The following is a 26,794-nucleotide window of genomic DNA, read 5'->3' as shown; positions in this document are numbered from 1 at the left end:
ATGCCCAAGGGACCTGTGTAGGATCTGCTAGGACTTCAGAGGTCACAGCACCCAGAAGACCACGTCCAGGGCCTGTGTCCATCACAGAATCATAGAGACTGGAAAAGACTTCTTAAGATCATACAGACCAGTCATCACCCCACCACAGTCATGCCCACTAAACCATGTCCTTCAGTGCCACATCTACCCTCTTCTTGAACAGTGGGACAGTGACTCCACCACCTCCCTGGGCAGCCTGTTCCAATGCCTCACCACTCTTTCTGAGAAGAAATTTTAACTAATATCCAACCTGAACATCCCCTGGCACAACTTAAGGCCATTTCCTCTTGTCTTACCATTAGTTACTTGGGAAAAGAGTCTGACCTCCACCTCGCCATAGCTTCCTCTCAGGGAATTCTAAAGTCTAAGCTTGACTAGCCTTTTCTCCTGCATTTTCTCTGGCCTTGAATGACTTCGTTCCATGACTCCCTCCATTCTCCTGCCACCAATGCTGATCAGGATTCACCAAGCTTACAGGCACTTCACAAGCAATGAGGTGCCCATGGGATCCTGTTGGCTTTGCTGATGCAGAACAAACCTGGTTTCCTACCCAACAAGCCTGGGGTCCTGATCCGGAGCAAAGCCTTTTCTTCCAATGCACTCACTTTTCATCTCAGAAAGGATAAAGGAAAATGCAACCTTGTATTCTGCAGGTTCCCAACTGTTAACCAAGGCAGGCATCACCATAGAATCATAGAATGGCTTAGATTGGAAGAGACCTTAAAGATCATCTAGTTCCAACCCTCGTCTGCAGGTTGATACTCACTAGATCAAGCTGCCCAGGAGCCCATCCAACCAGCCTCGAACACCTCCAAGAATGGGGTATCCACAACTTCTCTGGGCAACCTGTTCTAGTGCCTCACCACTCTCTGAGTGAAGAATTTCTTCCTAACATCTAATCATTTAGACCTTGCACTTAGCCTTGTTGAATCTCATGTGGTTCAAGTGGTCCCACTTTTCAAGCCTGTCCATGTCCCTCTGGATGGCGTGATGTCTCTTTCTCCTCTTTCACCAACAAGTTCAGGATCCCCCAACACAAGGACAGATACCTTAGATGTATGCGACAACATTTTACTTCCTGCCCCCAGAAGGTTTTAGCTCCTATCCAAGTCCATCAAGCAGCTCATGCCCTTCCCCTGTCTCCCTGTCGGAGGCTTCAGGTAATGAGACTTGAGAGATGCTTGATGGAAAGGACCAGGCAGCAGAAAGGCACCCTGCAGATCTGCAGTGGTGTGAAGCAGCCATGCAGAAGAGAGCGTAATGTGAACAACCTTTCCTGGGAAAGACCAACAGAGTCAGGGTCCCTCTGCTCCAGCCATGTGGTGCCTGTAACAGGGAGCTATGGGCTTGAGCCAAAAGCATCAGTGTGCAGGTTGCAAAGGCTTCTCCACAGCTTGTGATAGTACCCTTCGTGTGTCCTACATCTCACACTGCTGAGCACAGGGATCTTGCCTACCCTGTGGCTACAACATTTGCTTGCTTTTTTAACAGCAGCGCTAAAGGGAGAAGAGAGACTTCCACCCTCACCGTGAAATCTACTCCTGAAAATCCCGAGTCCTAAAGCAGAGGAACTTGTAAGCTAACACTTCACCTCTGGGTTAAAAAGCATCCCATATATTAGCAGGATTATTTTTTTCCTTTCCTGAGTATGTGCTGATCTCATTCATCTTGGGAAAAGCACTGGGTGTTCTCATCCAGGCTATACCTGGCAAGCTCCACACGCTGTGGCAGAGGGAGCGAACTTCTGAGCAGGCTCTGCAGTGGTGCTGCTGGGCTCCTTCTGCTTTCCTTCTGGAGCAAGAGCGTGGCTTCTTCACCCGGCATTCCTGGGAGAGATGAAGGGTAAGTCAGCGAATCAGCTCCGCGTGCCACGAGCATCCCCTGCTTTATGCCACTGGGTTGGGATTTATCAGCAGCCGGGCAAGAAGCGTCTGCAGGGCTTCCTCCCCCAGTCTCCTACACAGGGAGAAAACAAGCGAGTGTTTTTTCATGTGCCGTATGCAGGCAGGTTGCGAGCCGTGCTAGGAGAATAAATCAATAGGGAACGTTCCTGCTGCTATTTTAAACACTGAGAGAAACCGCTAGCTAGCAATACCGAATTGCTGCATCAAGCCAAGAGCAGCAGCAGACGGATCAGCTGCCCCTTATAGCAGGGAACCCCCGCACTGCTGCCTGCACCGATGCGTGGGCTGCGTGGCTGCTTTGCTGTGTTGGTGCATTTGCTCATGGTGACATTGCAGTGATAAGTCTGCTGCTGGATGTGCTGGTGCTTCATTTCAGTGCCGAGGTTAAACAAGAGTCGTAGCTGAGCTGCTCAAAGGGATCTGCACTGCTGCCATGTGAGTGCTGCACGCCTGGCTCCAAAGGGGGATGCAGTTCTTGCAGGGTGGTTGCTGAAAACTGTCTCTGTCTGGAGCACTGGAGTTGTTTGCCCAGGAGAGGATGGGAAAAGGGCACACTGCATCCGCTGGGTGCTGCTGGAGGCAGTGTGTGAGATGAAAGGTGGCATCTGAGAATACAGCACAGCAACTCCTTGCATGAAAATAATGGATATTGCAGATCTGGCTGCTGCAGGAAATATTCCCTCTGGAAATGGTAGCATACAGAATGAGAAAAGCAATTATGTGGGTTCTGCTGCAGCTCTTTTTTGTGGGGTTAATGTGGGGTGAGGATGTCTGCTGGCAGTTAAATGAGGCAGCCTGGGAAGCCAGGTAAGAGACAGAATTAGCAGATCAGGCTGCTGTTTGGAAATGTTATCTTCATCTCACAGCATCACACAGATCAATTTCATCTTGTCTTATTAAAAAAATAAAATAAAATAAATTCAGATATGGTACCCATTTTGAAAAGCCCATAAACCACTGTGATGAGCACTACTGAATCCAGTGCTGGTTGAATGCCAGGCCCTTTACAGAAATGATATTTATACAAGCAAAACTGCTGTTGGAGGAAAAGGCTTAGTTACAGGGAGTTTTTTTTGTGCATGAATTGGGGAGAAGAGGGATGAGAGGAGGTGAGAAATGCTCTCTGTACCCCCAGGCTGACTGCAGCTGGTCAAATATAATGGTTTATCACAGCTGTGATGCCAGGCATAATGCAGGGCTGTGCTTTTAAAAACAGAAGCCCAGCTGGGTTTAACATGACAATTACTCCTGGTGCTGTCGGTGCTCCCCATCTCATACATCTCATAGCTAAAACTGCAGCTTGTTTCTAAAAATTCAGTGTTGGATGCCCAGTGCCACTATTGATGGATGTAGGATTGATCCTTCCATTGTCTATGAATGGAGGGATCAATCCTGCGTGGTCACTACATGCTGCAGGGCTGGCACAGCCCTTCCCTTCTCTCCCTTTCCTTCCCTTCTCACTGCCTTCCCTGGCACATATGGTAGTGATGGGTTGACAGCTGAACTAGATGTTCTCATTGGTCTTTTCCAACATTAATGATTCTGATTCCATGATTCTGTATCAGTCCTTGTCCTTTGGGATGAAAGGTGAGGAACTGAGGTTTGACGTCTGATCTCCAGGGAACAGGGGAGTCCAAGCTAACTGCAGTGATTCCCAGGGACCTTGATACTTGTTCTAAATGCATCAGGAGTGACCAGCACCAAAATATTTAGCAGTGGAAGGGCACTTATTCTGCGGCAGTAGCAGCCTGTCCCAGATTGCTACAATTTTTGCTTTTACTACATATTTTTTTTCACTAAATTCACAGTCTGGATTTTTTTTGTTTAATGTTGCTAAATTAAAGGGTTCTCTGTACTGAACAACCATATTAAAATCAGCCTTACTGCTCTCTACAGCTCCATGAAAGGAGGTTGTGGTGAGGTGGTGTCTTCTCCCAGGTAACTAGAAATAGATAAGAGGGAATGGCTTCAAGTTGCACCAGGGGATGTTAGATTGTTGGATATTAAGAAAAACTTCTCTAAAAGAGTGGTCAGGTGCTAGAACAGGCTGCCCAGGGAGATGGTGGAGTCAGTGCTCCTGGAGGTGTTCACAAAAAATATAGATGTGGCACTGAGGGCCATGGCCTGGAGCAGTCACTGGCATGAGTTGATGGCTGAACAAGATGATCTTCTGGTCTTTTCCGACCTCAATGATTCTGGTTATAATTCTATTAGACCTCACGTTTGAAACCAAAGGAGTTGAGTGCTACAGGCACTTGTAGCAATGGTTCTGATGATTTTAGCCTAGAAAATGGTAGGAGAATAACATTGGTATATAAGGGAAAGATTGCAGCTCTCCAGCTTGCAGGAGCCATTCCTGGTGTGTTTTACTTTCAGTTTTCATCTGAGATAGAAATGGAGATGCAGCAAGGGCTGTCTCCACAGCACCAGGCATGCAGATAATTCATCAGTTCATCAAGCAGTGCTTGGGAGGAGGTTCCAGCTAACATCTTGTTGTTCCTGCCATTTTTTTTCTTGAAAACTTAATGCTGTTTCTTTCTGAACATCCAGAAGCACTTTTGTTCTGTGTAGGTGACAGAGCACTGGCACAGGTTGCCCAGTGAGGTTGTGGGGTCTTCCCTTGGAGATCTTCAAAAGCTGCCTGGACATGATCCTGGCACCCTGCTCTGAGTTGTCTCTGCTTGAGCAGAGGTTGGACCAGATAGGCTAAGAGGGCCCTTCCAATTTCAGTCATTCTGAGCCTGTTAACAAATGATCTGGATGACAATGAATCTCTTCATCCATCTCTGAAGCATAGACACAGCTTTGATTAACAGGGATTGGAAACCTGTACCTAATCTGCTGTGGAAGTGGGTATAATGTTTTGGCCCTGCCATCTTCCCACTGTGATTTATTCTGGCTGCAAAAAGTGATCAAGCACCAGAAACAAACTTACCTTTGGATTCACTGCTTTCCTGGACTGATACCTACTGAATGCCCCTATCTACCCTGAAATCTTCAGCAAGTTGCTTTCACACAGATCCAAACACCAAGTAATCAAAACTAGGTGAGGACAAACATTTCCAGCATCCCAGAGCAACGGGAATTAGCACACATGCACAACAAACACCTTGCTAGCAGCTGCACGCATGCAAGAAAACACTAACCTGAACAGCAGCCAGCCCATTTTTTTTCTATGCTAATGCACCATTCCGGAGCAATTTTTCCAGCACATCCCCCGCAAACAGGTTTTCCTTGAACACCGCACAGCAGCATTCGCCAGGTTTTCTTTTTCTAATTGTAAAGGCTCAGAGGACTCTCACGTACCACTTGGTGTCTCTGCTCTGGCTGGGAGTTATGTAGCCTCAGGGGGATCAGGGACCAAAATTTGGCGCTGAACCAGCGCAGGTTTCACTGACCCTATCTGATGTGATCAGTTCTGTCAAAGTCAAAGAATCACGGAAGGGCTGAGGATGGAAGGGAGAACTGAAGATCATCTGGCCCAAGCCCTGCTAACCTGCAGCAGGTTACTCAAGTCAAGATCCCAACGTTCCACAGAGATCTCAGACCTTCAGTTTGGCACATACATAAAGGTCTACTAACGTGTCCTCCCTGTTCTCATCATAGGAATAGCCGCCCCAGGAAGGGCATCTTGATTCTTTGAAGTTGACGTACACTGTGGAAACTTGTTAATGCTCAGGTTCACTCAACATCAGCTATTAGTCCGTGGGATTGTCTGCTGGTTTAACTAAGATCTTGGTGATCAAAGAGCCAAGGAGGAAGCATGGACAGTGTCTTTAAGGTTCTGGGTATAACTGAAGTCCCACGTATTTCCCAACTGGCTCAATATAGCCATTCTGAATTTGAGGCACTGTGAAAACAGAGTTTTTAAGGCTTTATTTAACCCAATTTATCAACTTCAGCCATGTGATGGTACCTCAGGGACAGCCAGGATGCCAGCACATAACCTCAATTTGCCTTCAACCCCTTCAGCCCACAGGCAAACTCCAGGTACTAGATCCTTCTTCCTGGCCCTACAAAATCCTCCAGAGCATCTCTCCACCTGCTTATGGAATCTGAGAGTCACATGCAAGATTCCAGGGAAGGTTCAACCTACCCCAATGCGCAGTCTCCAAAGGAGTTAGGCCATCTCCTCTGTTTGTCTGCCCTTTGGAACCTTTGGCCCAATTTAAGATCAGGGGAAAAATAGTACTGAATCAAAAGAACCAAATAAAATTTTCCCATGTGGTTTCATTCTGTAAAAAAAAAGAAAAAGAAAACTTCTAGTTATTCTTTGACCAAATTTGATCACCCTGAAAAGTTCATTAATTTTAACACACACACACACAAAAAAGGTCTAGGTTATATAAAATCTGCTTTCTCCCATTTTTTTTATCCAAATGTGACCTTCAGTTTGCTTGGTCATAACGAATCTTTGGCTTTTAACTTCTCTCAAATAAATTAATTTTGAACCCCAAACAAATAAAGTGAGCAGAAATTGAGTGTTTCCCTTTATCCACAATGTGTCACGCTGAATGTTTGGAGAAGAAAAGGCTCTGGGGGTACCTGATAGCAACCTTTCAGTATCTGAATGAGGACTATAAGAAGGGGACACATTATAACAGGATCTTTTATGACAGGACAAAGGGAAACGTTTCCAAACTAAAAGAGGAGAGATTTGGACATAAGGTAGAAGTTTCTTACATTAAAGGGAACATGTTGCCCAGAAAGGTGGTGGATGCCCCATCCTCTGAGACATTCAAGGTGGGACTGGAGGGGGCTTTGAGCAACATAGCCTAGATGTAGATGTCCCTGTTCATTGCGGGAGAGCTGGACTAAATGACCTTTAAGGGTCCCTTCTGACTCAAGTCTATGATTCTACAAAACCTGTTTCATAGTACAGTTTTACAACGGAGAGAAAAGCACACTCTGTAGTTAGGCACAGGCAGAAGGACCAGTATCTCTGTGCAATACTGGAAGCAGACGGATCAGCTTGATGCATCTCTTGTATACGTTCTTTCAGACCTATTTTGGAGTATTTGACAATTTTAGCTAATTGTTAGGCACAGGAGAAGTTTCTGGTTGGGATCACAACCATGTCATTAGCTGGGGACTATTGTATTTGAACCCTGTGTTCACAAACCCTGAGCCTCAGGAGTTAACAGTGGCAGCTGTTAACATACTCCACAGTTTTCATCTAAATATCCCAAGCACTTGAATCTCTCCTCAGCACACAGCATTAGGCTGCGGAGCAGCCCACTATCAGGAAGCTTTGGCAGACACGGCGGGGAGACTGGAAGCTCTTGGCAACCGCTTTGACAAGTCCATTGTGCCGAGCAGAACAGTGGCCTCTTCTGCAGCCGGGCAAGAGCTGTGGCTCTCCACACGTTGCACAGGCACAAAGGCCTGTAAGTGAGGGAGCCAGGCCCACGTCGCTTCTTTGTGTGTAGTCTGGGCAGACACATCCAGGTCACTCACTCCAGACAGCATTTTTGCCATCTTCCAGTTGCCTGGAGGGGAGCTCGGTGCCTTGGCAGCAGATCCATTGCAGTCCCCAGGGTCCTTGGAGCACGGCCAGAGCGTGTGGCAGCTCAGGGACTTGGGATGGGGCCACCATGGCCCTCTTGGATGTGAGATGCCTCACGCACAACCATGGTGCCTTTTGGGTTCATCTGCGCACAAAGCTCATTCCTCACTGGCTGAAGAGACATTCAAGGACAGGGTTTAGCTGCAGCTCACCCTCTCCTTCCTTCTCCTTGCTCCCTGTACTTCTGGCTTTGGCTGCATACAGTTAACTCCTAGGAGGAGCGGCTGCACAGGGAATGAAGGTCATCCACGGCCACGTCTATAGTTATCTCTCCCCATGCCTTGGAATACAGTATTAAAACTCTGGGAGGTGTTTGAAAATGGGGTAATTGAGCAGGAAAGGCAGTATTTTGGCAGCTGTGAAAAGGAAAGGCAAGCTTTATCCAAGCTTTACGCATGCCCTGGAGAAAAAGGGGAAGGTTGGGGGAGTATGAGTAAGGAGACCCGGCCACACTTCTTGTTGGGCTAACAGGAAACACAATGGCTTGATGATGGCTTTCATGTTCACAGGGCAGCTCATAGTTCTGTACGCCCCTCCTGTGCTTACTTGCGTGGCATTTTTATGAGATGCCCCTTACACTTTTGAGAATGAATAAAAAAGCAGGTGATAGTCCATTCTTCTAGGAGATCTTACCTGTTGTTGGCCAGCTATCTGTCCCCAAAAATACTTTTCTCTGCCACCCCGGAGAGAGAACGAAAAGTAGAGGAACACTTGAAAAAGATCAAGACGCTGCAGCAAACCCGACACCCTCTGAGACATCTGAGAGAGCAGAAACTTTGCTTGCTTTGTTTCTACACAACCGATCAATTGAAAGCAGTCAATGGAACTCAGTGGGTTAGCACGTTCCTGCAGGATGCTGGTGAGGCCAGAGCTGAACATGCATGCTTGACACACGCACACATAGACTGTCTAGTGAGACTTCAAGTCCTCCTGCTAGCTCATTTTGGTCTCAGTAAGGAAATACTCGTTCAGAGCAATCAACTTGGATGGCAAAAAATGCTGTATAAAAAAATCCTCACAGCGTGCTCCCTGGGGACTGGGAGTCTCCTGTGGAGACATTTCATTGCTCTGACAGTGAAGAAAAACAAACTATGATATGCTCTGATATGATTAAAAATAATATAACGTCTCATTCTCTTAGTCATGGATGGAGTGTAAACCAGGTCTGAACTTCCCACTCTAGAAACACCGCAGGTTCAGTCCAGGGTTAGAATCATAGAATCACAGAATCGTTTGAGTTGCAAGGAACCTTTAAAGGTCATCTAGACCAACTCCCCTGCAATGAACAGGGACATCTACAGCTAGGTTCCTCTCCTCCAGGCCCATTCAACATCTCCTTCTACAGTGCAGTGCTGCACATATTCCTAAAACTGAAAACCAGACTTGCCAGGCTGACACTTTGTTCCTGGACAAAGCTGATGATCATTCCCTCCCAGGCTTGTCAAGCTGCCTTTCTCACGTTCAGACAAGCTTTTCCAATGAAATTTTGTCTTCCTGCAGCTTCTGCATCTTGTTCTGCTTTATTACCTTCCTCCCTCTTTATTTCTCTTTCATACACTTCCTTTATTTCCTCCTCTAGGGAATAAAGGGTCACACAGGCATGTGTGTTTGATTCTTTTTTCAGGGATCACTCATCCACACGAGCAAATTCAGCATCCTCACTGCTGATAAGAGCATCATTCTATTCCAGAGCAAATCTTTTGACACCTATTGCCCTACATACTCACTTAGACCTCTCCTACATCATCCCATGGGTGTTTAATTAGTATTTAAAGGTCACCTTGGCTAAAACAGAGTTTTCATAGAATCACAGAATATCTTGAGTTGGAAGGGACCCACAAAGATAATGGTGTCCAACTCCTCCACACCAATCCCTCTAGTCCTGTTGCTGTCACAAGAGAGCAGAGCTTTCTAGTGCTGCTTTTGTGCTGATGATGCTCCAGCTACTGTTGCTATAAGGAGAAAAAAAAACAAGGCAGAACTGTTCAAGTTTTGAATTCCTGAAAAATCTGTTTAAATCAGCTCAAAAAAAAGCAAGGTTAGAACCTGGATGGAAAATCCTCCCCAGATATGATGCTGCAGAGTGGCTTCAGTGTGGCATCAGATCTGCATCATGCAGTGCACCTCTGCCAACCAGCATTGTATTTAGTTACTTTAGGTACTGCCTCTCCTCTGCTACCCTTACTACCTGTACCTTTCTACATAGCACTTCCCTGCCCATTGCTTCTGGCCAGAGGATAGAAAAAGGCTCAAACCAAGACAGAAGCTGCCAATGTCCTTATATGTGGGACAAGGAGCCATCAGAAGATGGAAACTCAGGAGAGAATTTAGGAAGAGGCACCTGAGGGACAACTGAGACCCCAACAGGACAACTGTGCCTTGAGGCAGCCTTAAAGCAGACAAGACCACAGAGCACTCAGGAACTTCATCTTCATGATCTTCATGCTGTCAAACCTATTCCATAGTCCTGACCCCCTAAAAAAAGAACAAACAAAAAAAAAAACAGTGAATACAATAATAGGGTGTTACAACTGGGAAGTGCTCATAGTGTGAGACCAGCGTGCTCTGCTACACAAGAGCTTCATGTCCTGGACTTCCTTTTAATGTAAATGTGTGAAATGACACATTTATTGCAAGACTAAAGTGTAGCCATGGCAACATGATTATCAAACGGTTGCATATGGAAGTGTAAATCCATATAGGTTTCTGGCTGGTGAGATTAAAATACCCAGGGACAGGGCTCAAGGCTCAGGCTCTCCATGTCCAAAAAGAATCAGCTCCAGCTTTGAGCCTGAGACATTTTCCTGTTTTGCATCCAAACTGTCTGTTGCACCTCAAGCAATCGTCAGGCTGTATTCATAGGCTTACCACGTGAGAAGACAGGCTGTGCAGCCAACAGCACCATGCTCAGGGCATTCCCCCACCCACGGCACTCATGTGACAGTGATCCGGTGACATCCGAGGGGGAAGAGCAAAACTGGCAGGTTGGCACTCTTACAGCCTCCAAGCACTGATCTTCTTGGCTCTTCCTCACAAGCAGGGCACGTTGATTTTCCATAGCCACCAGCTAGGGGCAGAGTTGCAATACTGCAGGTAGGAAAATTCCATCTCCTGCCTTCTTTTCTGGGCACCAGGCAGGCAGTGGAATAGGTTACCCAGATCTACATCCCTGGAGATCTCCAAAAGCCACCTGGATATTATCCTGGGCAGACTGCTTGTAGGTGTCCCTTCTTGAGCAGGGGTTGAACCAGATGGACCAACTACTTTTAGATTCTGTGATACTTAAGACAGGAGCCTCAGCATCCCTCTGTACACAGCAGGTACCTCCACAACAGCACAGTGAGCAGCTTCATTGAACAACAGACCTATTCTAAAATATTCAGTGAATTCCCCCTGCTGTCAGATAGGAATTCACATTCTCGATTGGATATTCCTGTAGTTAATTAACCTCTGATCCTTATTTCCAGTGGGAAGGTCTCTCATTTCTATCTCCAGCAAATGAGTCCTGCAGCTCTTCACACAATAGATCAGGCAGCCTGCTAAGACCTGGCACCTGCTGCTGCTGCAGGTATTTCTGGGGACTGATCACATCCCTTTTAACCTTATCTCCTGTGAGCCAAACACACTGCAGCTCAAGAGATTCACGTTGGCTATTAGGAAAAATTTCTTCTCAGAAGGAGTGTTGAGGTATTGGAACAGGCTGCTCAGGAAAGCGATGAGGTCACTGTCCTGTCCCTGGAGGTGTTCAAGAAGTGAGTATATGTGGCACTGAGGGACATGGTTTAGTGGGCACAGTGGTGATGGGTTGATGGTTGGATTAGATGATCTTAGTGGTCTTTTCCAACCCTAATGATTTTATTCTACGGCAGACTAAGTGTCTGATTTTTGATTAGCCATGAATTACTGCTTAAAGAAAGGCACTGCCACCCTGCTGTTAGCACTGACTGACACAAGGCCCATGATGTGGGAGCATCACTGTGCTGCCCAACCACTCAGACCACACCACGATGGCAGCTGCCTGCTCCCCAAACTCACTGTCTGCTGCAGAAAGGAGCGAAGCTGTTGTCCGCATCCTCTCCACGTCACGCTGCTCTTTGCAGTCCCTTGATCTCCGTAACCAGAGTATACTAATGGGAGTGCCAGAGCCTGAAGTGGCTTAAAGCCATTTTGCTCACTGCTCAATGAGTGGATGAAATCTGCAGGCAAGCAAGTCAAGAGCTTTCCGCTTCCCGCAGCAATGAGTACACCAAGCGGCCTGCCTTGTTTAGCTGCTTTTATGAATGGAGCCAGAAAAAAGCAGATGCTGTGAAGTTGTTGCTAAGATTTTTCTTTTTTTTTTCCTGCTGCCCTGACTGCTCCAGCCAATGCAAGCACCAGTGTCCTGAGCACTGTGCAGCCCTGAAATGAAGGAAGTGGAAGGGACAGAAAGCACAGGTTCCTGCACTGCACTCAGCAATTACACAATCCCGTATCTGCAATTATTTCTGGCAAGGTTTATTCACCTTGTGGGAGACTTTTGGAACAACATGGTGCTTTTCTAGGGAGTGTCAGTCATCAGGAGAATGTGCCTTCCAGAACTGCTTTTTTTTCTTTTTTTTTTAATATGTAAGTAATTGTTTCTTTATACTTTGGTCTTTGCTTTTTAATGACTCACGCTTCTACCCTGTCAGCTTTCAATGCAGGCCCTGCCCTCCCTTACAGTGCTACAATCCTCCCAGCTCTCACTCACTGCACCAGGTCAGCCAGGGTAAAATGGGGAAAGACGAGAATTCCTTCTGCCTGCGCCATCCAGACGTTCAGCTTACCAGGGGCTGCTTCTGGGGGTTCTGCAGTGAGCAAGCATTAAAAGCAAGGTGCAGGCACGCTTCTGATGCATGCAAGCAGAGGCTGGGCTGTGGTTTGGGATGTAGAATCCAGATGCATTTTTACAGAGACAGAGACAGGCTCCGATCCCCAGCTCAGTTCTGTGCCAATTGTCTCCTTTCTGTTCCAGCCTCCCGCAGCGCAGAAGTGCTCTTCAAAATAAAGAGACACAAAGCTTAAACATTCATAAAATTACTTCTTTAGCTTTAATCTCCATGAAAAATGAGCGCACATTTAGTGAAGGGCTGAGGTGCGTGTGTGTGTGTAAGTGTGTGTGTGTAACTTTTCCCCTTTTGCTCCCCTCTAAAAAGGAAAAAAAAAAAAAAGAAAAGAAAAACAACTCGAAGCAGAGAGCTATTATGGAAAATTTCAGGCTGAATGGTTAAAGCATGGCCAACTTGTAAAGTAATTGGAAACACAAGGGTAGAAAGGAAAGTGTTTGGTAACATGAGTATTGTGCTTTGGGATGAAAGGTGCTATGTAACTGGAGGACTCTTTTTTTATTGCAAGCTCTCCTCTCTGATATGTTAATTGTGTTTTGCCTGATCCCTTGACAGTTCATTAATTTTTGCCCAATTGCAGGCTGTCGAGTGCAGATAAATTCCAGACTATTATGGGAACACCCTAGAAGTTTGTATAGAAAGGAAACTCGCTGTTTCCTGTATCATCCTTCTGGGGATCTTGAAAGAGTTCACAAAAAGCACTTAAGCGAACTTTCTTTGCTGGATAACGGAAGGAAAGGAAACTGTGAACAAGCAAACAACACTCAATTCCATGAGACAAGAGATACTAGTAGGTCACTGGGAGAAAGTGAAGTCAGTGACTGCAACACACACACACGCAGGCAGACAGAAACTATCTAATGGTACTCCCAGAATAATGGGAATCTCTGCACTTGCGCAGTGGTTTTGATCTGTGGTGGAACATCTGTCCCAACAATGTGTGAAGTCTTTTAGATGTACCTTGAAGTTCAAATAGCAGAGTTGGAAATGGACATGGATCAGCTGAACAGCTTCTCTTTTTTCCTGCCACGATCAGCACAGTGAGCAGAGGTCTGTTACCACCAGCTGCATGCTTTCCTAGGGCTGGCTTCAAGTGCAGAATTCACACAGAGTTGGGGCTGGAGCCAAACAGCTTCAGGTGTATGAGTCTCCATCTCCAAGACTGAGAAATGCCCCATCCCTGGAGGCATTCAAGGCCAGGCTGGATGTGGCTCTGGACAGCCTGGTCTGGAGGCTGGTGACCCTGCACGTAGCAGGAGGGTTGAAACCAGATGATCACTGTGGTCCTTTTCAACCCAGGCCATTCTGTGATTCTTTGATTCTATGAAATACTGGGAAAAATGATTTATTAGCTTGTCTCCATCTCTGTATTTTAAGCCTAAAGACATGAGTTGGTGTGTTCTCATAAACTGTTGGACTGTATGCTCCTGTCTGTGATAACTTTCGAACTTCTGGGTTTCAGCAGCAATTCAGAGGGAGATCAAAATCACTGAACAGATGAAATTCAATGAGTTTGTTAAATAAGTGCCTAGTGGTGGAGGTCTGCAAAGGGCTCTTCTAGGATACACACTTTGTGGCATTCAATATGCATCAACCCAAATGGTGGAGAGCCATCCTATCTGCTTAAACCCCAGCAAAACTGCTTGAATTTTGCAGTTTACAACAAGCCACAGAAATGTAAGAAGAAATGGTCCTGAGGAACTCTTGGTTAGCAGTAAGCAGAGCAGGGTGAGAGGAAGGGAGAGAAGGGAAGTTTTACAGCAGCATCTCATTTCTAGGAAGTGAAGCTCAAAATAAACCAGAGGAGACAACAGAAAGCCAATAACCCCTACAAAACAGAATCACTCCCTCAGAAGAGGGAGATTTTGTGCAGCAGAGTATTAAGGATCAATATCAAAGGGCAAAGCTTACAGGTCACTTCCAGGAGGAGAAAAGAATACAAACTGTTCATCCAGCACACTGTTCATCCAGCAGAAAAGTATTGTTTTTATGTTGGTTTTTCCTACCAAATTAGCTCATAAAGTCATAGAATGGCTTGAGCTGAACTCAGTTCTGTGTCCAAAGTTCCCAAATTCTTCACTGCACTTCTCCAGGCATGTCCTATCCACATCCCCACCAGATCACGCTGAAAGGACATGCGGAACACGCTGCTTGCTTGATTTGCACTGCTGAAAAATAAACCTCCAAAGGATTGTAAGACCTGTCAGAAGGGAGGTTAAGGACAGAATGAATTGATGGAGCCAGCTGGTAGATGGTAAGAACTGATGCCTGCTCAATACCTGTTGTAGAGCTTAAGAGAGCAGTTCTGTCTCCAAGGATGCTGACTGGAAATTTTTGTAAGGCATTAATGAAAAAATCAATTATGAAAACATTGTTTTTCTGGCAGGTTCTGTAACATGCGCTTCTGGTCTGACCAAAACCACTAACGGGAAAAAGAGAGGGGAAACTTTTGCCAGCTGGAAGAAAATATTTTGTTCACATTTAGAACAAACCATTCAAGCCAGTTCCTGTCTAACTGGGACTGGGGAGGGCCATTTTTGCAGAAATAGGGCTGATTACTTGATGACAAAAATCAAATCTTCCCCAAACCATTTCTCCTGATCTGCTCTCAAAGTTCTGCACAGCATCAGTGCTTCCTTGGGGAGCTCGTTAAAACACCCTTCTTGCTGCTAAGAACTTTCTCTCCTCTCAATTTCATTAACTTCTTTATCATCATCTGCTCTGCATGTTATAAATCATCTCCATTCAAGCTGCCACCTTCTGAATTTCTGTCCCACAAGCATTGGAACCCCCATCCTCCTTTCCTACGTGGTTTAATCACCTCTGTTCTCTGGCCCAATGAATGCCAAAATGTGCTTTTGGAGAGCATCTGTCTACACTCAGCATCAAGACACTGACAAGCCAGAAAAGAGGGCTGAGACCCGTGTAGGGATAAAGGATCTTTATTTCTACTCTGAAATATTCAAAACAACTTCCTTGCCTGATTTGATTCACTAATCAGAGAAGAAAAAAAAGAAACTGCTGGAACAGGCTGCCCAGAGAGGCTGTGGATGCCCCGTCCCTGGAGGTGTTCAAGGCCAAGTTGGATGTGGCCCTGGGCAGCCTGGTCTGGTATTAAATGGGGAGGTTGGTGGCCATATCTGTGGCAGGGGGGATATTCATGATCCTTCAGGTCCCTTCCAGCCCTGGCCATTCTGTGATTCTGTGATTCTGTGAAGAAAAACTCAAGATTATTAAACTTTTGGTCCTGCCAAAGCATTTCTTGGTATTTGAGGTATGTACGTTAGGATGTTAGTTGCCAGACCCCATTTACAAATAAAAGAAAAAGCTTTTGAATTCATAGGACTGCCCAAATAAAAGAAGCATCAAGGAAAGATACCTCTAGAACCTTCCTGGTTTGCTTGCTGCTGACAGCATTCCAGAAAAGAGCAATGGCACCTCCAGGTGCCCCTCCAACAGGTTGCGTGGTGGTTCCAGGACGATGTGGGAAATGTTCAAGGAAAAGGACAAAATTGCTCAGAAACAGCTGAAAAAAAGCAGCTGTTTTTTTCTTAAAGAGATCAGAAGTGAGAACTGGGGTGTGACTTACACCAGGAAAGACAATACTAGGGGAAAGGACTTGACCATTATCTGTCAGCCCCTGCAGGCTGACACAAGGTGTAACAAGTGTGATACGAGTCAGTGCACACTGTTCATCCAGCAGAAAAGTATCTGATAATTTTTATGTTGGTTTTTCCTACCAAATTAACTAGATGCATTCATTGACTAATCCTGAGCAAATTTGATCAGCAGATGAAAAGGAGAGGAATGGGAGACCCCTTCTGGGGAGCAAATAGATTTTAAATCGTCACTGTAAGGTGAAACCAGAGCTTAAGAACAGCAGTGTGCTGCCTCCACACTGCTCTTCATGTAAAGGGACAACTTCCTTCCAAACACAACAAGAACATTCATGATTGGAATGATAGATGTTGTGTTGAGGGACATGGTTTAGTGAAAACTATTGGTGATTCGTGAATGGTTGGACTGGATGATCTTGTAGGTCTTTTCCAACCTTGGTGATTCTATGATTCTATATTCATTTATAGGGAAAAATCACTGAATGCAATTTAAGTGAACTATAGAATTTGTCATTTTTCACCCACCTTTTAGGAGTGGAAAGTAATTGAAATCCCTTCTAAAACCTCAGTATTCTTCTGGGGATTTCAATTTCCACTCCAAACAACTCTGGACTTTGGAAACATCTTGCATTTTTTTCCTCAACGTTTAAAATGGCTTTATAAGAAATACTTTGGGATCTGCAATTATTCAGTAGTGTTTAGAAATTCAAGCAATTAGAATGAAAATTATTCATCCAATTCATATCAGTTTCCCTGTCACAACAACAACGGTCTGCTCAGGGTTATTCCTCAAACCTGGGTTGCTTAAGTCATTTAAATAGATTTCTATTTCAGAAACAAAATGAGAGCCAAGAATTTCACAATTAAAAGCTCGAGGGCTCTAAAACTTGGCTTCACCTAAGACTCTTAACATTGTTTTTATTATCTTAATCACTAGGTTTTCTTACATACTAATTTTCCATCCCATTACCAACCGGTGCCAATCCAACTTGCTTTTCCATCACCCAGGTGAGCGTTACTCATGTTTTCAGGGGAACGTTAAAAAGAACCTGGATATCATCAGGACGGCCGTGTCGATTTTTGTGACTGCTCGTGGACCTTTGCTAACACTGAGTCAGAGCTAGAGAAGCCATTAGCTTAGATGGAGCTCCTTGAGCTATACCCCAGAGTTCTCCAAAAATACAGAACACACTGCTGCTTTTCCAAATGAAGTTTTCGTGACACAGGACTAAACAATTTGAAATTCTGACCACGCTGGGACCCAGAATATTGCAAACACTGATTAGGTACAGTGCCGATTAGGCAAGGGAGAGATGAGATGAGATAAGTCACAACGTGTGGTTTTAACAGGCCCCAGCAAAGCAAAGAGCAAAGCAAGACCTCCAAGAAGGCTCTAGAGGCTTCAGGTCCCACCTCGGTGATCAAAACAAACGTGCCCAATAACACCTGCATAGCTGAAATTCAGCTGCAGCTAAAAGGCTGCGAGACAAGAAGACAGTATGGAAAACAATAAATGATGTTAAATGAAAGTGGTGTTTTCATGTCTAGATCTATAGATTGTGTTATGATCAGAGGATGGTTGGACTAGATGATCTTAGTAGCCTTTTCCAACCTTAATGATTCTATGATTCAGATTAAAGGCAGCCTGCTCTGGTGGTTGGCGACCCTGCACATAGCAGGGGGGCTGAAACCAGATGATCGTTGTGATTCTTTTCAATCCAGGCCATTCTATGATTCGATGATGATTTTATTCTGTGCTAAACTAGATGAACTAAATTCAAAATTTTGTAAATTCAATCCAGGAAATCCACGTTTTGCTATGTGAAAGCATTAGGGAACAGACTTATATCTCAGGTGAGACTTCAGTTCAAAGACTGATTTTCATCAGCTTTCTGGTACACTGCCTGCAGAGGAACCTTCACAGAGACAAAATTAACACAGCTCTCTGCTCTGGGCATTTTTCTGTATTCACCAGTGTAAACTGGCAATATTACTGAGCAGCTTTCACCATGGTGAAGCTAATGTGAATGAAGTCACTTGAAAATCACCTCAGTCTTAACCAACCTGCTGTATTACAGGAGTTACTTCAAGATTTTGGTTCTTTGCAAACCAAACACGATGAAAACGTATCCATTTTTCAATTTGGCTCTGAGCAAAAATAGAGAGACCAAAGTACAAATATCCCGGTGCAGAAATGGAAACCTCATAAACATCATCGTCATGGTTTAATATGAGACGGCTCGGAAGGAATACTGACTAATCCCGGCTCATTGCCCAAGCAGAGAGAAAAAGAGCAAATAACATGCAAAAGGAGTTCTGGTGTCTCCATTGAGAGGGAAGAAGTGACTGAACTACCAAGTCATGAAGTTCTCACATGCCGTCTAGCGGCACTTTAACTGCTCTTAGTGCTTATGTAAGGTTGGAAAGATGCTGTTCTTCAAGGCCTGTCAAGTCATTCCTTGTCAACTCTAAACTGCACTGGAGCTTAACGCCTCACAGTTTTATTGTGGAGGTAATTATAGAGCACATAGATTAAAAAGGCAGGATAATTTTGCTGCTGTTAATACCGCTTTTTAGCTGTGCAAACCAGGACAGTAATGAGAAGGAAACCTCATTTTTCAAGACACGAATGCTTCAGGGACCTCACAAGCAGCAGCGAGAGCAACACAGCTCATGAGCTCGTATCAGCCAACACAACCTCTAGGAGCTTGGGACTCCACTACAAGTCATTTGTTTTTCCATCTGGGAAAGGTGTAGGATAGCTCCTGCTCTTACTCCAGGTTTCAGCCCAAGAGATAGCTCTGCCTTGTTGGCTTAGGACTGTTGACATTGCTCAATGTCTCTAGGGTGACATGAGCCAATTGGCCTCAGATGGGTAAATTCTGGGCACAAAGTTTCTACGCAAAGCTATCTGGCACTGAGAATTCCAGCTCATAGTCCAGTTTGGCTACCACAGGTAATCTCAGTGAGCCAGAAAATCTGCTTGACTGGGTCACTGCCATAAAATCGCACAGAGCATCCTTCCATCCGTGGGACCTTCTTGTAACTTGTCTGAGTTTTTAAAAAAATCTTTGGTTGGCTTGGCACAAGTCTACAGCCTTTATCTGATACGCAGAAACTGGAAGCATCCCAATGCTCTTAGGGGGGAAATAAAAGCATCAAGGGACATGAACGATTTTACACAGCTACTTAAAGTTCCAAATTAATGACAACGTATGTTGGGGAAGGGTGGGAAGAAGGAAAAATGACAGTTTCAACTCAGAGCACTGTTTTCCCATCAGAAATGAACCAAACACCCTTTTGTGAGAGATACCCCAGGGATAAGTTACAGGCCAAACATGTGAAAATCGAGACTCGTTTTTCATGTCATTTACAAGTATCCTGGCCGGGAGACCTCATCTCTGCTCAGGTCTCCCAAATTCATGGCCTCTCCTTACCAGGAGACACCTCTAAGAGCTGGCTGCATCACATGTCATGGAGTCTGAAAGCCAGTCCAAACAATCCTGAGGGCTTCTGTCCATCCAGAAGACAAATTACCTTGTTAAAGTCCTGGCTTTCAAAGGATTTGGGCGCAGCAGCAGTTTCAGGAGGTTCAGTTTAATCTAGGAATCCCTGCCTTTCATGTAAAGCAACTCACACTAGATCTGAACGCTGGCAAATAGTCAACTAAATCCATTATTGCATGATAATGCTCAAACATTTCATTAATTCCTAACCAGCTGTCCTCTGCCCCCTTACCCCTTTCATCACACAAACATTTCTTTAGCTGTCTGAGGGAGGGGAGAGGGAGGATCAGACGCAGTCTTGTAAAATTCCTTCACCCGCACTGCCTGCGGCAAGTTATTTCTTTTGACACGCATGTAAAATAATATTGGGGAGTTGTTTGTTTGGCTTGGCTGCATGGCAAATTTTCGTAACAGTTTTGTAAGCCACGTACCTGCGAAATGGAGGAACTTGTGGATGATCCTGCTGGCTGGTTAATTAACATTGATCATTAAATAGGGAAGACCACTTGCTCCAATTTCTATGCCAAGACACAGGACATCGTGTAGAGAGCTGCAAGGCTTTTAGGGAAGGATATTGCTCTCCAGTGTCCCATAGAATGTTTAGAAAATCCTTGGGTACTGCCTGCCAGACAGACCAGTGGGAGCAAGGATCAGCACCCTGGGGGTTTCTCCAGCTATGTGACCCACAAAATGGAAACCAAAAAGCATTATAAGGGTCAGTAGGGAGATTTGAAGGTCACTCCTGGATGTTTTCTACACAGAAGGCGCTTGCTAAAGTGCCTCAGCCTACGTATTGCCTAGGGAGAAATAACCACTGAGGAACAGGAATTGACAAAAACCACCCCGTTGAGCAGGCATCTGCTGAAAGGCAGACCACAACAAATGCCAAGGACAGAAGCATGTCCCCAAACTCACTCTCAACCACGGCTTAGGGGCTTTTCTCACGTTCCCACAAACATCAGTCCCTCTCCCGCACAAAAGCAGCACACGCCTGGACCACGGCTCCGTGTATTGACAGTCGTGTCCAGCACACATCCACAGATCTCATTTCATTTCTCCTATGCCAAGTCCTGAGGATGTGTTTATTTATTATGAATTAAATATTTGGAGTTGAACAAGAACCTCAGAGGGAAGAGGTGGGTCTGCTTCCTTGGATTTCTTTTTCCATCCCTTCACTCTCTTTTTAACAATTTGGATATTTTTTTTTAAACAAAAATGTTTGCTTTATGGAAAATTACCCTCTCTGGCTCTCAGCTCAGCGAGTGGCTGAGAGTTAACAACGCTCAAGAGAAAATCACAAGGAAATAAAATGGAGAAATATCTGGACACGTCTGAACACGTCTGGACATAGCCTGAACACGTCTGAAACGTCAGGGCAAGGTAAGGAGCAAGAACAATAAAATGCCATCTTAAAGTGAGGTGTCTAAACATCACGTAGCCTGGGTTGGCACAGTATATGGGGGAATAAAAACGTTTCAGAAGGTGTAACTACACAACTTGAGATGATACTGTCATTATAACATCTATAAACATCAGCAGTAGCCAAAAAATAAAAGAGCAACCTCTCTTTGACTTTGTGACTCCTCACCGATCGTTAATTCAGTGCGCTGTGTATCACTGTGGTCACGCACGCTACCAAGTTCTTGGTCTGAATTAGTCTAAAAATACACTGAAAGTCGTATTCTAGAAAAAGAATGATGCTGGGTTTTTTTGTTCTTTGGGGGATGCAATCAGAGCGTTTTTGCCAGGCTCAAAATTAACATTGCCCTATAACAGTGGATGGATGCATACGGCTCTTTCATTTTGCCTTCTGCGGGTTTCCTTTCTCTCCCCCCGAAGTCTGCTGCGCTTTGTGGTTTATTATTCACGATCTGCAGAGAAAGAAGTTCACAAGAGGGGGAGAAAAAAGAAAAAAAATTGTTTTGGAACATATACTTAACAGCGTGTCAAGGAACAGAAAACAACTACACTTATGCAATCTGATGTGCATTTATGCAATATAATGTGCATTTTGAAGGCTGCTCACACGCTGCCTCACACGTCCCGTTTGTGTAATGAAAATCAGAGCTATGAAGGCTGGGTATAATCTGAAGTAATTCAGATTATATATATATGCCTATGGGACTGAAGTAATTCAGATTGTATATATATAAATATATACATGCCTATGGGACTGAAGTGATTTAGATTATATATGTATATATATATATATATAATATACCCCTGTAATTAAAAATAAATAAATAAATGTGGCTTTAAAAAGCAGTTTTAGGGCAGGTTTGCATTGGGGTCCCACAGTGTGGTGGGAACTTCAACGCAGAGGCTTTTTTTTCCTCAAAATAAAGGTAAAACGTTTGGAATGTGGAGCAGAGAGGGGGAAGGCGCCCAGCCCAGCTCCTGTTGTGTTGTGTGGTTGCTCAGGTATTAGAACAGAACGGTCGAGCTGCAAAAACACAATCCGTGCGGCTTTTCTGTAGAAACCAAGGCCAGGCCTGCTGGCGGTCGGTCGCTCAGGCTCTCTCTGGAGCCCCGCTCCAGCCGCCAGCCCGGCCGTCCCTCGGCGCAGCACAAACGCCCGTACACCTGCTGCCGCACCTCCCTCAGGAGGTAACGACCCCCCGCCCCTGAGAGGGGACGCCGGGCGCCCCCGTAGCCCGCCCGCCCGTCGCCATAGCAACGCCCCCCCCCGACCCTGGAGCCCTTTGGCCACGCCCTCCTTATTGCATATTCATGACCCCCCAAGTGCAGGGGTGGGGGCGTGAAGGGGGCGGAAGCGGAAGCGGGAGCGGGTTTCCGAGGAGCCCGGTATAAAGCGGCCGCTGGTGCCCGGTGTCGCTCGCCGCGCTTGTGCCGCCGTGAGTGTGCTCACCCCTCCCTCCTCCTTCCCCCCCACCCCTCCGGCCGGCCGCCGCGGGTACCTCTCGGTACCGTCACAGCCTCCCCCGTTGCACGGAGCAGGACCCGGGTGCAGGGGGAGACCCGGGGACAGGTAAGCGGGAGGTGGGGGGGGAGGGGGAGGGGCGAGTGAGGGATTGGGGCTGTGTGGGAATGAGGGGGGAGAGAGGGGAGCGTGAAGGTGAGGGAAGGTTGGGCAGGGTGAGAGAGGTGTAGGATTGTGAAGGTGGGGAAGGTGGAGCGGAGTGTTGGGGTGGCTGAGATACCGAGAGCTGTGAAGGTGTGGAAGGACTAGGGAGGTTTAGGGAAGGGGTATTGGGGGGTGAGGATTTCAGCTGAGGGAGGTGGAGGACCCTGGAGGTGGGGAGGGGAGCTGTGGGGGAAGGAGATGATGGGGATGGTGAAGATGAAGGTCTTGATGGATAAAAAGCTTAACGTGAGCCAGCAGTGTGCACTTGCAGCTTGGAAAGCAAATGGTATCCTGGGCTCCATCAAAAGAGGGGTGGCCAGCAGAGGCAGGGAGGTGATTGTTCTGCTCTGCTCTTGTGAGTCCCCATCTGGAGTACTGTGTCCAAGTGTGGAGCCTCCAGTACAAAAAAGACAGGGAGCTGTTGGAGGGGGTCCAGAGGAGAGCCACAAAGATGATCGGGGACTGGAGCACCTCCCCTACGAAGACAGGCTGAGGGAGATGGGCTTCAGCCTGGAGAAAAGAAGGCTGCAGGGTGACCTCACTGCAGCCTTCCAACACCTAAAGGGGGCATACAAACAAAAAAAGATAAGGGGAATCAACTCTTTGTAAAGGTTGATAACTGCAGGACAAGGGGAAATGGTTTTAAGTTGAGGGAGGGAAATTTAGGTTGGATGTCAGGGGGAGCTCTTTACAGAGAGAGTAGTGCTGGAACAGGCTGCCCTGAGGTTGTGGATGCCCCATCCTTGGAGGTGTTCAAGGACAAGTTGGTTGGGGCCCTGGGCAGCCTGGTCTGGTATTAAATGGTTGGTGGCCCTGCCTCTGGTGGGGGGGAGGGGGGGGGGGGGTTGGAGCTTTATGATCCTTGAGGTCCCTTCCAACCCTGTCCGTTTTCTGATTCTGTGAGCTGGGGAGGTTGTGAAGGTGATGAAGGAGATGTGAGGATTTGAGGAGATGGGGAGGATGTGGAGGTGGGGATGGGTGAGAGATCTGGAGGGCTAAGAAGTTGTGGAGTGAAGGGGGATATGGGACCATGAAGGTCAGGAGGGGTTGGTGAGATCTGGGCTGAGGGAGATGTAGGGCTGTGAAGGTGGAGTGAAGTCATCTGGGTGAGTCAGATGGAGCCATGAAGGTGAGGAAGGGTTATGGAGATCTAGGGTGAGAGATCAAGAGCTGTAAAGAGCATGGAGTGAGAAGGTGAGATGAGTGAGAGGATGAGAAGGTGAGGAAAGACTGGGGAGCTGTGGGGTGAGGATTTTGCATGAGGGAGATAAGGTGCTGTGAAGGTGTTGGGGAGGGTTAAGAATGCACAGGGTGAGAGAGATGTAGGGCTGTGGAGGTGAAGAAGGTGAAGTGGAGGGACTGGGATGACATATGGAACCATGAAGGTGAGGGAAAAGTTGGGGAGATTGGGGTGAGGAAGATGTGGGGTTGGGAAAGTGATGAATGTGGAGTGAGGAATGGGGATGAAAGAAATGGGGCCATGGAGGGTTGGGAAGATGTGAAGCTGTGAAGGTCATGGATACAGCTTGAGGATTTGGAGTCATAAAGCCATGGAACTACAGAGATGGAGAGTTGTGATGTAGGGGTGTATGGGATCATGAAAGTAAGGAAGAGTTGATGAGCTGCAGGAAGAGGGATGAAGTGTTGTGAAGGTGGAGAAGGCAGAGCGAGGATTTGAGGTGGCAGAGATAGGAATCATGAAGGTTAGGAGGGGTTGGGGGATATGGGGTGAGGGAGATGCATCTCCTGTACACAATTGCAAAGGTGAAAAAAGTGTGAGAGTCTAGGAGGAGGGAAGTATGGTACCATGAAGGTGAAGAAGGATGAGAAGCTGCTGTGTGATGATTTAGGATGAGGGAGATAGGAGTCAAGGAGGGTTAGGGAGACTTAAGATGTGGGAGATGTAGTGCTATGAAGGTGAGGGGGTTGGGATGAATGAAATATGGAATCCTAGAGATGAGAAATGACTGGTGAGGTCTGGGGTGAGAGATTTGAGTTGGGAAGGCGAGGAATGCAGGGTGTGAAAGACACAGAACCATGAAGGGTTGAGGAGATCTAGGGTGACAGATGTGAGGGTGGGAAGGGTTGGGGAGCTGGGAGGTGAGGGAGATGTGGGACTGTAAAGATGGGAAAGGTTAGTGAGATCTAGGGAGAGGGAAGTGTGGGGCTGTGAAACTGTAGGATAAATGTGTGTGACAGAAAGGTTGAGAAGCTTTGGGATGAATGAGATGCTGTCAGGATGAAAAGAGAATGAGGAATTATGGGATATGTGAGGTTTTGAAGGTGTGAAAGGGTTGGGGAGCTTTGGGGCGACGGAGAAATGGGATTGGAGATGGAGAAGGAGTGAACTCTGGTTGATGGAGATAGAGACTGGAAGAAGAGCTTGGGAGGATGAGCAGTGGGTGGTAGAGCGAGGGAAGGGTATGAGAAGCTCATGTGGTGTTTCTGGGGTAGAGCACTGAGTCCTAATGAGGTGAGGATGGGGTGAGAAAGGTGGGTTTTCTCTCTGGGGTTTTGCTGGAAAAGGTCTTGACAAAGGGGCTGAAAATGGAAGTCTGTTTAGTTTTCTAGGCTATTAAACTTAACTAGTCTGCCATCTGAATAATTCCATGTTTAATCTGTAACCTGATCATGGCGTGTGCCATGGAACAAGGGAGTCTCACCTCACCTAGTTTGATATGGTGGAGGGAGGAAGAAACGATTTAGCACTTAACTCTTAGAAATCTCCCCTGAAAGGAGTAGCTTTCTTTAAGATCACATTACCGGTGACTTTTAGCTCTGAGATGCTTGCATTTAGCACATCTAGCAAGTGTAGGAACTGCTTTTGACCTGGAAAATTACTCTCCCTTTGGGACAGTGTTCCATTGTAGTAGGTCCTGTTAAAGTTGGCATCCTTGGTCTTCTTAAATGGAGGAAGAAGAGGAAGGGTCAAGAAAATACCTAGCCAGGACTCCAGGATGCAGAATGAGTTAACACTGCTGGCGTTGGCTACTGCAGCTAATGGCAAATGAGAAGGGCTAGAAAAAACATTACAGGATGTTGTCCATTGGACAGAAGAGGTAATTTCTCCTCCTATTGCATGATGTGAAGCTGCAATGGTAGGCAGCACTGAAAGTGGGGAGCACAGAAGGATAACTGCAGTGTTCTGAGAATTCAGGAGAAATCAGTGTTACAGTGTGTATCCTTGCTGCTCTGTTTTAAAAAAAAAAAAAAAAAAAAAAAAGCTCCAGTGTGATCCACGTCATGTTTTGCTGCCTTGGTTCAGACAGTGCTACTAAAATATTTAATGAAATATGGCTCGAGCTGGTGCTTGGGGTCAAAGAAAGCACTGGTGAATACTTGCTGCTTGCCTGTAGAGCTTGAGCTTTTCAGTAAATGCTTGGCAGGAGTGGTTGCTGATGTGATTGCTCTGACACTTCTGCTGTTTAAATGCAGGACCTGCAGAGCTTGTGTGTGCTGTTTTGTTGTTGTTTTTTTTTTTCTTTTCCCCCCACAACATTATTGCAAAAGATAAGGTCTTCCTTGTTTGGTTTGTTTAATGATTTTACTGAGTTGGTGAAATGTTCAACAGGCCTAAATGTTCCCCTCCTAAATAAGGGAAAGTGGTTTCAGATAAGAGATAAAGGTATTTAGTTGACACTCTGGCTGTAAACACTTCCAGAAGTGTTTGGCTTTTCTTTTTTGCCACAAGGTAACAGTACCTTAAGCTGCTGAAGCTGCATCCTGTAGTCACTTAAAAGTGTCTGAAACTGTCTGTGAGCTTGTCTTTAAGAGGTAGTGGCATCTGTTGTGTTGTGAGAGCTTTATTTCTCTATCAGTGAGATAGTTACTTTCTCATGAGAACTGTCCTTAATGCCTGGTTTGACTTCAGTGATGAATGGGATCTGTGGAACATCTATTTCTACTGTAACAGTGGAGACCAATTTACATGAGTTGGCTCATGTCTCACTACAAAAACTGTCATCCTTTCCTTGCTCAAATATATATAGCTGAGACATTTCCAGTATAACTGAAAACGTATGCTTCTGGAGATAACCCTCTTGCGTAATGCGTGAACTCCTGCAGAAGCCTGCTGCTTCTTGAGAGTTGGTTTTTGAGAGAGGAGTGAGCACTATCTGCTGCTGTGATCTTGTTTGGATGCTGTGGGGGCTGCTTGCACTGCAGTGCAGAACACAGAGCTGAGATGTTCTTAATCGCTTGGTGTACACTTCA

The 26,794-nt window shown here is 46.0% G+C and overlaps 1 protein-coding gene across 3 annotated transcripts in view; it reads left to right on the top strand.

Annotated features, from left to right (window-relative positions):
• Positions 1 to 1,727: 1,727 nt before the first annotated feature.
• Positions 1,728 to 26,794, top strand: part of SLC45A4 (solute carrier family 45 member 4) — an 86,274-nt gene continuing 61,207 nt past the window's right edge. For 2 of the 3 annotated variants that reach the window (XM_052704794.1, XM_052704789.1), the window contains exon 1: positions 22,305 to 22,486. The gene's annotated coding sequence lies outside the window, so the exon portion shown is untranslated. Of the gene's footprint in view, positions 1,882 to 22,304; positions 22,487 to 26,794 lie in introns of those variants that run through there. The other variant, XM_052704791.1, reaches the window with a different exon arrangement.

The sequence above is a fragment of the Tympanuchus pallidicinctus genome, unplaced genomic scaffold (genome assembly GCF_026119805.1).
Source record: "Tympanuchus pallidicinctus isolate F22 unplaced genomic scaffold, pur_lepc_1.0 scaffold5, whole genome shotgun sequence".
Taxonomy (NCBI): domain Eukaryota; kingdom Metazoa; phylum Chordata; class Aves; order Galliformes; family Phasianidae; genus Tympanuchus; species Tympanuchus pallidicinctus.
This window is presented reverse-complemented; position numbering and strand designations above follow the sequence as displayed.